We start from the raw sequence: 16,597 nt of genomic DNA on the forward strand, positions 1-16,597 counted from the left end.
CCAAGAGCTCTTTGCAAGTTGAATTAGGGAGGGCTGCATGGTCCAGCAGCCTTCTCCAGCGGGTAAAACAGCAACCGGGCTGGCTGCTCCTCCACAGCACACTCCATCATCCGAGAGCATCTCTGCAGGATACTCCCTGAAGTAAGTACCCAGTCCCCGTCAACAACTACCTGTCTGCAGGCTGTCATGCCAACAGCCTGGCAGGCAGAGCACAGCACTCTCCCCACAGCCTGCTGCAGCAGGATTTGTTTATGTGTCTGCAGCTGCTCTGTGCCTTCGCCATGGGAATCCAGGCTGAAGATCCATCCATGCTGAGCAAGAAGCAGCCTCACCGCACAGCCTTGTGCGGCCCGGCAGGCACAGTGCTGCAGGGGGTACGAGCCCCTGGAAACTGGTCCGCTGGAGCAGCGAGCTGCATTCCCAGCCTCTGCAGTGCCTCCCCCACATCCTGCCTCCAGCCCTCCGCTGGGGGTAGAGAATGCCAATCTCGGGTTGTAATTTTTCCAAGTTAAAAATAACCAGTAGTTTAGCAAGAGAGGAGCAGCAGCAGCAATGCAGGGGGCTGTGGAGTCTGCAACCTCACTGCGAGGCAGCACAGTATATATTCTCCTTCCCAAACAGAGGCTGTGGAGAAGCAACTTCCCAGCTCTGCTCACGCAGCTACAGAAAACAAGACTCTCTCAGCATCCCATCAGGAGAGGCTTCACCAAGCAGCCAAGTGGTCTTTGTTTTAGAGCTGCCATAACACTCCATGGCACCATGGAGGAAGAGGGCACAGGCTCCTCACACCTGAGCAGGACACACAGCAGGATAAAGGAAGCAAGGGGGAAAAGGAAAGTACATAGAGGTCCAAATAACCCAAACTAAAGGAGCAAACATGCATCAGGTAGGTACACGTGTCCAGAACAAGCAGAGCATCACACCAACAGCCAGCCCCAAGGGACGCAGCCAGCCTGCAAGCAATTTTCTGTTCTCAAAAGATTTTAGTGTTTAAAAAAAAGAAGGCGGGGGGGAATGAACTGTGTTAGAGCTCTGAGGGGCATGGGGAGCCCAGAGGTCTGCTGATAAGGACACCAAAAGCACATGTCAAACCTGCAGTACTTTCCCAGGACATCCAGCTTTGTCACCCCATAGGTGAACAATCAACAAGACTTTGACAGGCAGGCAATAAATCAGCACAGCCTCCTTGCCATTTGCTCCCTTGGAAAAAGGAATATGGTGATGCCGCACAGCATTCCCCTCCAAAAAGCTTGTTCAACATCAACACTCTGCTCCCAAGATCTCAGCCCTACAGCAACATCCATGTCAGAGACTCCAGGGAGACACCTGGGCTTGTGCCAATGCCTGTCCACAGAGGATGCTCTGTTGGCACCCAACAAGCAAGAATGCACACGCAGGCTGGATACAGCCCCCGGTAATGCAGCTTCAGTCAGCTGTACTTCATGACTCTCATGACAAGCTCACGCAGCAGAACCACAATAGCTCCTTTTTGGAGGGTTTTCAAATGCAGCTCCTAACCCAAGACCACAACCGCAATATGCCCTTCAGCAGCTGCACAGTGCCAGAGGGCTGACAGCTGTGGGCTCACTCAAGAGTCCAGAGAGCACAGCAGCAAGCAGGGACCAACAACACAAGGGAAGAGAAAGCAGCAGAATTCAGTTTCTTCAGTGAAGGCACATCATGAACACAAAGCCATGCCTGGCCATTCAACATGTACCCAAAGATACTCCAGCTTGGTGCTCAAAAGAGGAAACCACATCTGAGCTCACCCTAAAATATATTTCCCTCATCACCTTCATGAACAGCCCAATATGAGGGGACACACTACTCCCAAGTGGCACAGGAATCGCAAGGTGGCTGTCCGCAGAGCAGGGATGCCCCCAGTGTCAGCTGTATCCCGTTCTCCATCATGGGGATGCACCCAGCTTCAGCTGTGAGTCCTTTCCCATGTCATCATCTTGCTACCCTGGTATGCAGGAACTACCAGGAGCAAGATAGGTTTCTCAAACCTATTGTGTCTGTTGCCTTCTGATCTGCTAGCCAAGACTCTGACTCCAAACATTGCTCATAAGCCTCAGGCAGTGGATTTTAATCCTCAACATCAGCAAGGCAAAAAATACAAACCAAATCTCTACAATGCAGTACCTATGCAGTCAAGGGAGAAAGGAGACAGGCCAAAGTTGCCCAGGCTCGTAGCTGGCACCCAGCAGGCTGGGCTCCCACAGGAGTGACCACCCTCAGTGCCAAGGGGCACAATTTCACATGCACTGGTGTCCAAGAACACATGCAGCGCTCCTGCACACCACAGTGGTCCACAGTGGCTCCCTGTAGAGCAGTATCCCACCAGCACAATTCACATGCCTTGTCAAGAGCATCCTCAGCTCAAGCTCCTAACACATTAGCAAAACCCACTGCATGTCACTGATGTAGCATTTTCCAGACCTCTGCTACCCATTAAACACAAACATGCTCCAGTGTAGCATCCAATCCAGGCCACCACACAGCCCAAATTAACTGCCCTGTCTGCCAAATCTTAACAAGCCATTCCTCCATCACCAGTGCCAAATTTCCCTTCCACTTTATTCACCAGCTCCAGCATGCTGACCAGCAAGCAACAAGAAAGGACATGAATGGAGTGTCCACAGAACAGATAATGACAGTGGCTGTAAAGACTTCCCACTTCTTCCATCACACTCCCAGAACCTAATTTCCTACTTTAAAATAAGAAAAATGTAGTATCTGTGTCCACATGCTACATGAGAGTCTGGAGCTTCAGAAGCCAGTAAAGCCTATGGCCAAGTGTCACTTCCACAGCATCCTGCACAGCTCTCCCACCCCTCTAGCACCCTGCTACAAGCCGGAAGCAGCCAGCTCACCACTCCTGGCCTGTGGGAGTCAGAAGCTCACTGCTCACAGCAGCTGAACACAGTGGCATGATCAGCTTGCTGGCAACCAAAAATATGCCTGGTAGGCAACTCCTCTTAGCCTGGGACAGTCCACCAAATCTGCTCCTCCACAAGACAGAGAGCCTTGCATGCCAAGGCAGATGTGCTTCAGCCGCCAAGGAGGCTGTGGAAAGCCTCTGGTCAGAGTGACAACACAACCCTAGCTACATTTTACATAGAAATGGGCAAAGAAGCTCTGAGGACACGCTCTTAAGTGCTGGAAGCAGGCTCTCTTCCCTGAGGTGCCAGGGCTGTTACCCCTGGGTAGAGAGAGAATTGTAGGCTTAGCTCCTGCTGGCTTCCTGGACCACCAGTCATGAGTAGCCAGACTTCCCAGTAGTCTAAGAAAAATGCCTCTGATGAATTACTGGGCTCAAGGGAGCACAGGGGTTACTGTCAGCTGCTTCAGAGGCTTCTTGCATCAGGGCAAAACATCCAGCTGATCTCCAGCTACCAGGAGGGATACAGTGGTTTCAGCAAAAATCAGCACCCTGTGCACTCCACACATTTTCCTGCTGCCTTTTGTGTCTCACACACAAGTGCTCAAAGCTTCACTTAGCTGTCCAAGTCCATCTCCAAGGTCACCATCCCTACAAAGAAGCTACCAGGCACATAATTTAACCTTTATTAGTAAGAAAGGTGTACAAAAGCCAGCCCAACCAGTAGGCCTTGACAGCTAGCCAATTCAAAGAACATTTTATAAGGTTTGAGAACTTTACACCAAACTGCACCAAAGTCACACTATCCCGAGACATATGGCCAAAAAATGAGATGGCATTCTTGAAAGTACAGATCTTCTTTTGCTGTTAACTTCCTGCACAGCAAACTCAAGCTGCCAGAAAACAACTTGGCCACACTGCAAACAGTTCCTCAGAGGCAATCATAACCCTTTGTGCCTATTTTCTAATGCTAGAATAGAGACAAAAAATCAACATTGACATCAGGGCTACTGATAAGGTGAGAAAACACACTGCGCCTCAAGACTTGGCCATAGACATATATGAAGGACACATCTGACAACCTGAGTAGATTTCATGTTGAGAAGGCACAGCAACACTGGCCACAGCCCCATATAGTGATGGAGACCCCACTGCAGTCCAGGCATGCTGAAAATCATTTCTTCAGGAATTTCTGTCAGCCTGCTCCAGTTGAAGCTCCCCACCACAGACCTCCACAGTGGATAATTCTTACCCCTGCCAGTCATTCACCTCACGGCCCCATATCACCATTAGCTTCCGTTATCTGCTGACTAAGATATTCCCCATTGTTCTCCTGCTATAACCACAGTAAGTAAAAAAAAAGGGTGAAAGAAAAAGTTGGTGCACTCCTGCTTCATCTAATGAGTAGCCCACTGAATGTGTCCAAGGAAACACATCCAAGAAGCTGAATGAAATGTGGCCAAGTCATCAGCAGCTGGGCCACAGGAACAGAGTTAGCATTTTAAGTATTTCCAGGCCCTCACAACAGGATGAACACCACTGCTTTGCCAAATGCCTCATCTGTGCACAGGTGACAGAGTGGCAAGGGGTGTATAGTGCCTAAAGGGAGCTCAGGGCCAGCCTTGCTTTGCCTTCCATGGCCACATCTCAGACCACAGCTTGTGAGTATGGGTATTGAAGGCTGATTCCAAGATAGAGCTTAGTGTTCGGTAAGTGAGCAGCTCTTCTTTGGGTCAGGCAGTACTGCATGAGCCAGAGCTCCTGCACCCACATAGGCTGTACCTGTTCTGCTAGCACTGCAAACCCAGGTCGACCCCTCCAGGGTAGGGCAGAAAGGTTGCCTGGCAGAGCCCTGCCTGCAGCAGGGCCAGGTACTGGGGAAGCCAAGCTGTTCCGCAGCATCCAGGAAGAAAACATCCCAAATAACCATGGTCTGAGAGTTTTTTTATGCTGTAGAGAGGTCCCACACCTCATAGCATACGTACTGCCTGTACAGCCTAACAAAATCTAGCAAACCTTGCTCCAAAATAGCAACAGACAAAATCTGCTGTTGTCCTGGCCTGAGAAGGTACTTTGAGAGAACAGTCTCCAGAATTCAGATGCCATCTATAATGAGACATTCTTCTCAATCATCTCTGTTTCCTTGCATTTGTCTTTTACACCATCCCAAGAAAGACTAAAGTATGAGAGGCTGAGAGCAATGCCAAAGAGAAATTCTTCAATTTCTCTTGTGCAAATGCTTGGGGTTCAGCGATGCCAGCTCCTCAGCTACAGGCAATGCTTGGCTAGCCCTTTTAAATGGTGAGCATACAAAGGCTTGCCCAGACACACTGCAAGTAAAATGCTACCAAAAGCACTTATGGAAAGGTAACCCCTTCTTGCCTCTGCTCATAAAGCCCTTTAGTCAGAGACCAGCTCAGGGAACCATGAAGAGATAATCAACCTTGCCAGGCTGGAGAGCTACAGCTACACAAGTAGGGAACACATGGGCAGGAAAGGTTCCTGGCAGAGGATGTCAAACTACTGTCATTCATGCTGGCTGCAGAGTCCCACCTTTGCAGAATTCCTTTTTCCAAAGAGAATTGGAACCCCAGAGCACAAGCTTCTTACAACAGCACACAGGCAGAGCTGCTGTGGATCTCTCCTGGACTCAAGCTGCATTCGTTCAGGGCACAGAGACGGAAGATGCTCAAGACACTCCTGGCCAACCAGCAGCATCATCATGGGGTCAGCTAGCCAGCAGGCAAGCACATGGCATCAGTTGCATCAAGCTACCAAGATACTCTTGTCCCTGTTTGCCTGGCAGGTCTGTAGACATCAGTCTCCTCTGATATGTAGCAACATGCACGCCAAGTAATCCAACCCTGGACAGAGCAGGAGAGCACAGTTCCCACAGACCCACATCCTAGCTTACTCTTATTGCACATACCTGTCCAAAGTCCAAACCAATATGGTTTCCACATCTCCTCTCCCTCTGTACTCAGATAAGCCACTCATATTCTGAACCTTTCCTTCAGCAGGCATTGCTGGAGGAATAATCATGCAACAAGGTCCAGAAATCCACTTCTGCTCTGTGTCTGTCTCCCTCTTGCAGCTAAGGATGACAGAAAGAGCAGGAAGTAGAGCTGGATCCAGAAAAGGGTTTGAGAACACTGTCCTCAGCCCTAATGCCATGCTCCACTCAGCAGAGCAGCCAATGGAGAGCCTGTCTAGAAACCAGAGAGCAGTATCTTCAGATAACCACATTTCCACAGAGTATGCCCTGTCAGATGTGGGCACAGCTGTACGTATTCAAACACATAGGTTCTACAACCTACAGAGTCACACCTCAATTCAGAGCCCTTGAAGAGGGCTCTGAATTGAAATTGCAACTGCCAAAGCCTCAAGGAGCCTGTGCCCACAGTGACACACTCCCTCTTTTGCCTTCAGGATTCAGGACCTTGGTCCTAACACTCAAAGCACAATACGACATTGGCCTAACTCCAAACTGGGAACTTTATTCTCTGACAGAAACTCTCACCCTTCAGAGCGAGGAGGTGGAGAAGTCACTGAGACTGGCCCACAGATCTGCAACTGCAAACCTCAGCACCTTCACATAAAGCACAAGCCTTGCTTCAGCCTGTCTCCCGCAACATCACTGCGCAACAGAGCACAGTCTCTGCTGTCGGCGGTGGAGGAGAGAAACCTGCTTTTATGTATGCACCAAAGTGCATGCTGGGAAAGGCTCAGATACTCTGGTGAGGGGCACCCTGCAGGGACTGAGAAAGATCACTGAGAAACAGGGCTTTGCTTGCCCTAAAGCAACAAGCAGAGAAGCATACAAATAGGAGCAATGGGCTGTGCATTCGCACACCGCATTGCACTCCTTCCGAGGCTAAGGAAGTACAGGGTACAGCAAGGATGCACCAGGCATTTAAAGAAGCCAAAAATGGCTCTTTTCTGATCCACAATTAACAGACATCAAACACTTAAACTTCATTTTGTCTAAAGTATATTCTAAGTTCAACCAAAGCACATGAAAGATTGAGGGTTAAAAGTGCTCCATGCATAAGACCTAGAGAACTCAAGGCAGTGGCTCACATAAAAATAGCAGCTTTCACAGCATGTCTATAGTAAAGCACTAATGTTTATTCTTGTATCTAGGACTAATTCTGCCTCGATGCACATATATAACAAGGCATTAATGTTTCTTAAAGAACCAATATTTCACCTATCTATATGTCAAAGAACTGGAAGTCCCCTGCAACTTTGCAGCACCCTTGTTCCTGTATGCAGCTAGTTGTTAGTGCTGAAATTCACCTTCCAAGTCAGCCATACACTATAAGCTGAAGTGCAAATGAAACTATGTCCACAAAACAGATACCTATTCCCAGTGCAATAGAGAGGGAGCACAACTCCCAGCAGTGGTTGCTAACGGGGCAAGGGAGTGGCTGGTAGCTAAAGTCCTGCTTCTACCTTCAAAAAAATGCAAATGAGATATCTCCTGGGGGAAGAGGTGGGGGGGTCTTACATCCCAGGGGGTTTTAACACTAAAGGCAGTAAGTTCTTTCTCCACACAGGTCCGCTGACAGCCACAGAGACACAGCTTCCCCCAGCCGTCCGCACCGGGTCTTTGCATAGGCTTTTGACTGGGGACCCCAGATATGCCCATGCCCTTCCTACCTATTTTCCTGTGCCAGAGCTCCCAGGCTGTAATTCAAACAAGTAATTTAGGACCACATCAGACAGTGAAGTAAACAAACCTTGCCCATCCACTATCCGTCCCTCCCTTGCAACAACGGGCACATTAACAGGACATACAGCCAGTTCTGGGGCCTAGAGTAATCCCAGCCTGACCCCTGATACAGTCTCCTACTCTAATACAAAGCAGGGCTCCACGGATCCCACACTTTTGTAGAAATATTTAGAAAATACTCTGAAAAATGACACTGACAAGCGTGACTTTTCCCTCCTTTCAGCACAGTCACCCCAAAAGGAAACAATGAACTACCTGCATTTCAACCCAGACTTCCCATCACAACTGAGCCAAATGGCAGAGAGAACCAGACAAATGTCAGGAAGCTTCACCAGAAGAGATCTAAACTTAATCTTACCAGGAAAAACACAAACAAAAAAATTCCTAAACACCACAGTAAAACAACACCCGCCCCCCCCCACCTCCCCACCCCCCCCCGCCAAAAAAAAAAAAAAAAAAAAAAAAAAAAAAAAAAAAAAAACAAAAAACAACCAGCATAAAGTTTGGGAAAAGGTGTGCCTGCAGAAGGCATGCTGTACCTCAGAGCACAGACGTTCACAATATCATGAAGCAGCATCCCTCAAGAGGAAACCAGGGCTGGAAAATATGATGGGCACCCCATGGCCAAGCCAACATCTCACCCTCACAGTAACACCCGCACTCCCTGAACCATTCCCAACACGCCTCTGCAAGCACATTTCCAGCACCCACACAAAAGCTAAGAGGGACTGAGACTTGGTTTCCATGCTTCTCATTTTCTTTTCTGGACTGAAAAAGTGTTTTGCTCCTGTTAGAGCAAGATTTATACTCAGTACAGGCTGAGAATGCCTTGGAGACAACAGGTTGCCGTATGGAAATGGCATGCACCCCTTCACCTCAAGGCAGTATTTCCCCCAGAGAGAGAAGGTCCTCACACAAAGGATGGGTCAAAAGCTCCCATGACCGCCACCTAACACAACCCAGCACCTCTCTAAGCACTGGGCCCAAGGGCAGCACAGTGCAGGAGTTCTACACTGAGGCACAAACTCTCCCAGCTTTTAGCTGACTTCCAAAAGAGCCAATTGTGCTCAGGCATTCCCTAGAGCACAATCATTACCTTTCCCTAGATATCTGCCAGGGACTTCCCTTAAATATTAAAGCCCAGCCAGAGTGTCTCAGGTATACCCTAATTCTTAGGCTGACTGGACACATCCAACACAACAATGCTAAAAATTATTAGCCACATATTGGCGGATTGCTAAGCTGCATCCCAGATTTTCCCATATAAGGGAAAGTTGAAGACATTGTCCTATCACACGGAAAACATATTGCACCAGCCTGAGATATTAGGAATAAAATCAGAGTCTCCTCATGTCACAAGCTGACACCCAGAGAACTACATTTTTCCCTTTTTGCTGCCAGATTGCTCAGCTTTCCCCAGCTCTGTTATCCCATCAGGGGCTGGAGGCTGGGAAAGGCACTGCCCAGTGTGGCACTCACAGTATAGTACTACGCAGGGCCCAGCACTTCCTTAGAGGATTTTGATCCCACCATCACCATGCTTGGCAACACAGGCACTGACACCTCTCCCACAGTCAAGGGTAATTCTGTTTTCATGGGTTTTTAGAGTGCTGAGAACCCACCACACAAACCCTGCATGTCACTAACACTGCCACAGCAAACATTGCTGCCCCACTGCATACAGACCCATCATCCTGATCATCTTCTCTCCCCTTGACAGTGCTTGTTGGCCTCCAACAACCACTCTGCCTCTCTTTCACAGACCAAGGTAGGACCACCAACACCAGAGGCTGACTCCATCATCCCAAGCAGGAAACTGGGAATGAACAAGGAGAAATGCATTCACTGCTACTTGCAGGAGCAAAGAAACAAGCCCTCTCAAGTGCCCCAAGCCCTAGTGAGATATCCAAACACTGAGCTTGACAATGTCTCTTCAAGACAACCTCAGAGCAGCCTCCCCACGCATGCCTGCTTTCCAGATCCAGCACTGGAGCTTGCACTCCCACACCAAGGGCTCACTCTCAACACAAGGCTGATCAGCTCTTCCCCCTTAGTGAGGGTAAGTTTCTCCTGCGCACTGATGAAGACAATATCAGCTCTTATCTGTGCAAAGCCCAGACAGGCCAGGACACCAGAGCAAAACACAAAGGCCCACTCTGGCAGCTTCTCAAAAAACAAGTCTCACAAAGTTGCCCAGCTCACAAAAACAAGTTCACATGCTTGTACAAAAACCTCTTGAAATAACACAAACCACTACAGTGAAACTCTTCATATTATCCACCTGTAGAAGTTTATGTGTTTGGAGAAACTCTTGATAAAATATTAAAGATTACTCAAGGAAGACTAGATCTTAAAAATTATTGTGATTACATTTTTGGGGTGGAGAGGGGGGCAGAGATTTACTTCCAGCTGAAGAAATACAGTAAAAAGCAGTCAGGAAACTAGACGCTCCTCTGGGGAGCGCTGACCCCTGAGTCTAACACTGGAACACCTAGGGCCAGCTGCTCAAAGATAAGCAGCATGGTCCCCTAAGGCCACCATGCTGAACAATGGAGGAAGAGGTAAATTCAAGCCATCAAAAAGGCATATACTACTAAACTAGATAGCAGCACTCAGAACACAGTAACAAGGCCCCTGACAGCACCTTCCATGGGAGATGTGCATTATTCACAGCTGCATAAACACTGCAAGAGCTTCCTTAGTGTCAGATTCACACAGGGTACACCCATATTGGCCTGCAGCAAGGGGCTGCAACTGCCTCCTCAGGGACAGGGCAGCCTGTGTTTCTGCTGGGAAGAATGCGAATAAAGGAACAGGCAGGAATAAACAGCCATGGCTGCAAGGTAGGCCTCAAACTTCATCAAAGTGCAAACAAACCAAGATCTCAAAGTCTCACTCTCAAAGTCCTCTCCTTGATTTCAGCTTTCATTTGAAGAACAGAAACATGTACTTTCAGTTCTGCTGCACAAGGCTCACACACACATTTTGACAGGATGCAGCTCTCCTAGTTACTGTATTTTTCAGCTTACAGCACTTGAGGGGCAACATTCAATGAGCTTCACCCCACTGCTATCATGCTGCCCATCTTTGCAGTGAAGGCAGTGCAGCAGTACATCCAGTACCCCTGAAGGACCTGCAAGAACAGGTGGCCGTATCAACTCAGAGACATGGGCTGATTTACCATTCACAAAGACAAATTTCTGCTTTGTAGTGAAAGAGGAAGCAATTTTCAGGAAAGGAACCCAGGGGCAGCCCTAAACCAAAACCAACCCAGCTCAAGGCCAAAAGCCTTGGGAGAGAAACAACTTATTTACTCCAGGAAGAATTTACTCCTAGAGCAAAATATGCTGTTATTGTTTCATACTTCAGCCGTTTGACCAAAAATACAATTTCTCGGTAAGGGAGCACAGCAGAGTTCCTGGAGGAAGGAAGTAAATAAGGGGCAAGGAGAGGCAAGACAGCACCCCTTCCCATGCCATCACCTGAAAAGGGCCCAAAAGCAACAACAACACTTCACAGCAGAGAAAACACTCTCTGAAAGGTCAGTGTTTTCTTTCCTCTGCCAACACTCAAATCCAACTAACTACACAGCACTTAAAAAGATACTCTGCAAATAAAGAGGTCAGAGATAAACATCTAACAAGACAACAATATCTGTCTGCCCCCCAGGAGCCCCGTGCCAGGGACGCCTGTGCCAGCTGAGGGCTGGAGGCTTCTGTCCAGTGCCATCAGACACTGCACAAGCACAGCCAACCAACTCCATCCCCCCCTTCTCCAACCCCAATATTTGCTGCATTTCCTGAGCAGGATGTAAACAAGAGAAAAGACTAGGCTTTTGGCTAGAAGCATCCCGACTCCTTGAAAAGACAAAGCAAGCATTTTTCATAGCAAAATTACCAAAATACTCTACCATATCAAAGGCCAGGCAGAACCAGCTCTGCATGTGCTGAGGCAGCCTGCTTAACCCCGTGGTCCCCGACTTCACTGCGAGTTCAGTGTAGTTGTCAGCAGGCAAATTGATAACCAGAGGGAGACCCGCTCTCAGGCGGATGCATCCTCGAAGCAGCAACCTGAGCTGACGATTTCACTTCCTCCTCCCGTATTGTTTGCGTGCGTGTCTCTCACAGCCTCCATCCTACAAACCTCATTGACCAAGGCTAAAATCCACCTCCATCGCCAGTAAACACCACTGGCGAGCACAGGGGAACCCCACAGCGCAGCCACCGACACGCAGCGGGAGCGATGACTGCGGCGAGACGCGGCTCCGCCGTAACTGCGATGCCTCTGTTGTGACATGGCTGCGATGTCACAACTGATCCGCGTCTGCTCCGCGCGCAGCGGGACGGAACCGCGGTGACAGGGACGAACTCGCGGCACGGCGCGGTGGGTGGGAGCGGCCCTTCCACCGCATCTCCCTGTACCCTGGCTCGGTGGGGCCAGGCAGCGGGGGGCCCGCAACCCGGGGCCTCCAGCGCGCAAAGGGACCCGCTTCCCCCCGACCGCCAAGTTTAAAGACTTAATAACTGATATTCTTGTGCACCACAGCCAAGATGCCGGGGGCAACTGCGCCCCGCGGGCGGACTCCGGCACCCTGCACCTGGGGGGACCTGCTTTTCCCCCTCCCCGGCCGGGAGGAGCCTCCGACCGGCGCCGACGGGAGCCCGCCCCGCCTCCGGCCCCGCACGCCCCGGGACCCGCCGCCCCTGCCGAAGGCGCCCGGCCCGGCGCTGCCGGCCCGGAGCCGGCGAGGCCCGGTCGGACGCCAACGGCAGGACCGGCGAGACGGGCCGCGTACACCCCCACCCCCCGCGCTGCCGCGGCCCGAGGGGCGGGGGAGGGCGGTTCGGAGGGACCCGAGGGCACCGCCGCCCCTCCCCGCGGCCGGAGCCATGACAGGGCCGGCGGCCTCTCCGGCCCCCGCCCGGCCCGCGCCCGCCCCGCGGCCCGCGCCGCCGCCACCGCCGCCGCGTTCATTCATAGCACCGGCCTGACACAGCCCCACCGCCGTCCTGGCCCCGCCGGGCGGACGAACCCAAAGTTCGGAACAGAACTTACCCAAAATGGCTCCGCAGCCGCCCCAACACAAACAGCTTTTATTTGGTGAAGTTTAGCCCAGCACCCTGCAAGGACACCCTAACCTCGTTAGGGCCCACCCTCGCAGCGCGCCCATTGGCTGCCCAGAGTCGCGCGCCGCCACCCATTGGCGGGCCGGCCCGTCAGCCGCGCGGCGCTCGCGCCAAGCTTGGCTGCAGCGCGCCTGCCGCTCGCTCCATTGTGCTCCTGTTTGCACCGACGAGAGCGCGGCGTTGATTGGTCGCGCCACCGCCCCCGCGCGCCACCGCCCCGCCCACGTGCTCCACGTCCGCGCCCGCCGAGCGTTGCCCGGATGTGAATTGCCCCGCCCCGGGACCCGCCCGTTCCACAGCACGACCTGGCTTTATCATCCCGGGACGTGCCCGCCCCGTCCGCACCGCCCTGGGACCTGCCCGCACCGTAATCTGCCCAGCCCTGCTGTGGGGCTGCGTCTGCCCCGTTTCCGCAGGCGCTACCGCCCAGGCCCGCCGAAGTATTTGAGGTGCGAAGGAGCCCGCGGGCAGCCCCGCTGGAAGAATAGCGCGGGAGCGGCCGCAGCCCTTGAAGGAGGGAATGCCGCTCCCCAGAGGTGTGCTCCAAGAGATGGTCTGGGAGCAGGCGCAGGGTGGGTGACCCACCTCTCCAGGGAGAAAGTTGGCATGGAGAAACCGGCAAGGTTTGGGCCCAGCAAGGTTCGTGTCTGGGACCGCTTAATGGTGAGCCAAGCCTACTGAGGTGCCAAGGTGGGTTTTCCATTGGAATTCCTTACAACCAGACCTCCTTGGGATGCTTATTCCTGGTCACACAGTGTTGAGGGCTTTGAACAGTAGCCACAGTCACTCCTCCACCTCAGCACCCTGCAGCTGGACCAGCAGCCACTTTGATGGCCCGCAGTGCCATGCCTGCTGTTCTGCCTGGGAAGAGGAGCAGGGGTGGCTCTATCCTCCTTGCTGATGCAGAGATGATGTGGCCCCAAAAGAAACACTGCTGAAGATAATTAGCTCTGCTGAGACTCAGACTGATGAACTGAGTACAGGGGAGTCCTCATGCAGCCATACTGTTTGCCAGGCCCCTTGGGAAGCCCCGTGCTGAAGTCCTGGCCTGTTCAGCACCAGCTGGCGCTGATGTCCTGTGCTGTCTGGCTGGCATGTTCTCTTTACACCTCCTGGCTTTCTCCAGATGCTCTTCTTAGACCTATACAGCTCTTCAGTGGTCATGAAGATCTGCTGGGCAGCACCACTGGGCAATGCAGGTGTCCTCTGCATGCACCTGTCACTGTGCACTTGTAGATTAAACACAGCCAGGGACATGGCTCCATCAGGAAGCTAAACCCACCCCATTCCTGGGCTCTTCCCAGTCCCCCACACAGACCTGTGCTCTTCCCAGTGAAGCAGGTCTTCCTTCTCCATAGCATTCCTCTTTATCATTCCTTGCTTGCTCCAATCCACATCTTCACCCTCCATCCTTTCTCCTCCCTCAGTCTGGCTCCTTGCCCATGGATGGCACTGGTGGACACTGCTGAGATCTCATATGTATATTTTGTCTCTCCTCTCGCCAGGTTCAGATTCTTTCTGCTTATAGAGGGCTAGCACATGTGAAATATTCCTCTCCAGTGCCTTCCCCTTGCCCTAGTCCGACCTCCTGCTTCTCTAGCCACCAGCCTTACCTATACCCAATGTATTCTTCCTGCACCAGGCAACCTTTGGCAAATCAGCATCATCTTGTGCTGTATCTTCACTCTATCTCCAGAGCAACACTTCAGCCTCAGAGTGAAGAATGCCTGTTAACATGGAATTAATTGGTACTTTATGTCCTGGCAACCAAAACACCCTATTTGCAGATCAACCACTTTTTGCTCAGTTGGTCTCAAAAGGAGTGGCTCATTGTACAAGTAAAATGGGCTGGCCAGAGGTTAGGGACGGGGAAAACAAGGCACAAACAAATTCCCTTGCCAGTAATGGCAAGTATCATTTGGAGAGACCTAACACCTTTGTTACAGAATTGCAAAAGTGTTGATGGAAAGGGACCACTGGAGGGTTTCCAGAGGTCCCTTTCCGACATCCACATTGATGATCAACACAAAATGAGATCAGCCATGGCTCTGCCTGCCTGAGCCATAGCATCTTCCATGGCCAGACATTCCCCCACTTGTCTGGTGACCTCTGTTAAGGCTGCACCATCCCAATGTTCCACCTTAAACTTTCAAGACTTCATGGTGACTGCTGCTTGATGTATCACTACACACTGCCAAGATAGTTTTGTTTTTTTCCATCATCCTTGAAATTGCTTTATCAGTACTTGTAGACTGCTGTTGGGTCAGGTCCTGCTACCTCCTCACTAGGAAAAAGCAGCCCAGTTCATCCACTTGTATTCAAGGACCCCTGTCCCCACCTTGGTTGTCCATCACTGATGTCTCTCTTGGCTTCTCAATTTTGTAGGTTCCAATACTGGACAGGAAAAAAAAAAAAGTCTATTATTTTATAACAGAAACTCATCTGCCAGTTCAGTCTTAATCCAGACCATGTCTTTATAATTTACAGAGTGGGATTGCTGTGTTTTCGACAAGGTGATTTAGGGAACTGTGCCAGAGTCAGTAATTCATTGTGCTTGCAACCCCCACACAGGACTGTGGAGTGTGCCCAAACTGTGGCCTTTCCCACCTGGTACCCTCACAAGGCCAGCATGAGTGACCTCAGTATCCTTTGATGCCAGTACTAGACCCTCCCTCAGCATCTCTGGAAAACAGGATTAAATCCTGAGTTTGGCGGTTTCCAAATCCCCCTGGGCTCAGGTTGTAACCCCTTTGAGAGTAGCTGAGCAGAGCTGGGGTTAGGCATCACCTGGAACAGAGCATTGCTGCTAGTAACCCATCATTGTAGACAGTCTTCAGGATAACCCTCTTCTGATTTGAAGAAATAATAATAATAGTAGTTATAGTAGTAATAATAATATTATTAATAATAATAATTATTATAATAATATAATAACCCAACATCTTAGCATTTACGAATAGGAATTTTGGCAGTCATCCCTGGGTAAACTTCTCTGGGCTCAGGATACCTCCATACCTTACTTCCCAGATGGAACCTGCCTCCTTCCAGAGAGGTCAGCCAGCCCTGTACCAACATACATCCTTATTTGCATCCTTACCTGCAATGTGCTGTGTGGACACTACTGCCCACCACATGCACAAGCATCCACTGTGCCCTGATGTACAGGTGTCCCACACCCTGAAACAGAAACTCATTACTGTTATGTACTTCCCTTGAAAGCAATGTTACCTGGAATCAGGAAAAGCAAAATGCAAACAAAGGTGATTACTCACAGCATCAGCCATCCCCAGGTGGGTGGTTGTGACCTGTATCGTGTTCTTTGTGTCACTGGTGCAGTGACTGCTCTGACAGCCCTTGTGTGCAGCTCTGTGAGGAGGAGCAAGAGCTGAGCTGCCACCAGGGGCAGGGGACCTCCAATGTCACGTGCCACTCACAAATGTGACTAATTTTTTCAAGCCCACATTTTGCAGCAGAACATGCAGCTTTCCCCCAGGAGTGCTGGGTTGAGAGGCAGCACAGCTCTGTGCCATGCCTGCAGACAGTGCTAAAGGCACTGCATGTCCTGGCCAGGAGCCCACGAGACTTCCAATCCCTGCTTAAGATGCAGCAGCAGTTTGGCTTGCCCAGGGTGCAGCACTTTGGCCAGGCAAGTGCATGTGCCCAGCTGGCACACACAGGCCTGAGCAACCCTCAGGCATCCACAAGCACAGTGCTGAGTATGCTGCCACCACAGAGACAGGCCCTGGCAGCTGCAGGGACAGCTTTGGCAGCAGAAAGGACAGAGTCCCTCGAGGGTGAAGAAATGCCACATGTTCCCAGGCTTGTCTCATTCCCTTACAGAGAGGGACACTC

General features: G+C 51.0%; 1 protein-coding gene across 7 annotated transcripts in view; it reads right to left on the minus strand.

Moving 5' to 3' along the window:
• The window catches only part of CHD6 (chromodomain helicase DNA binding protein 6), a 93,740-nt gene extending 80,968 nt beyond the window's left edge, over positions 1-12,772 (minus strand). For all 7 annotated transcript variants that reach the window (XM_083873039.1, XM_083873041.1, XM_083873038.1 and 4 more), the window contains exon 1: positions 12,675-12,772. The gene's annotated coding sequence lies outside the window, so the exon portion shown is untranslated. The remainder of the gene's footprint in view (positions 1-12,674) is intronic.
• Positions 12,773-16,597: the final 3,825 nt, after the last annotated feature.

This window comes from Zosterops lateralis, assembly GCF_965231275.1.
Source record: "Zosterops lateralis genome assembly, chromosome: 16".
Taxonomy (NCBI): Eukaryota; Metazoa; Chordata; class Aves; order Passeriformes; family Zosteropidae; genus Zosterops; species Zosterops lateralis.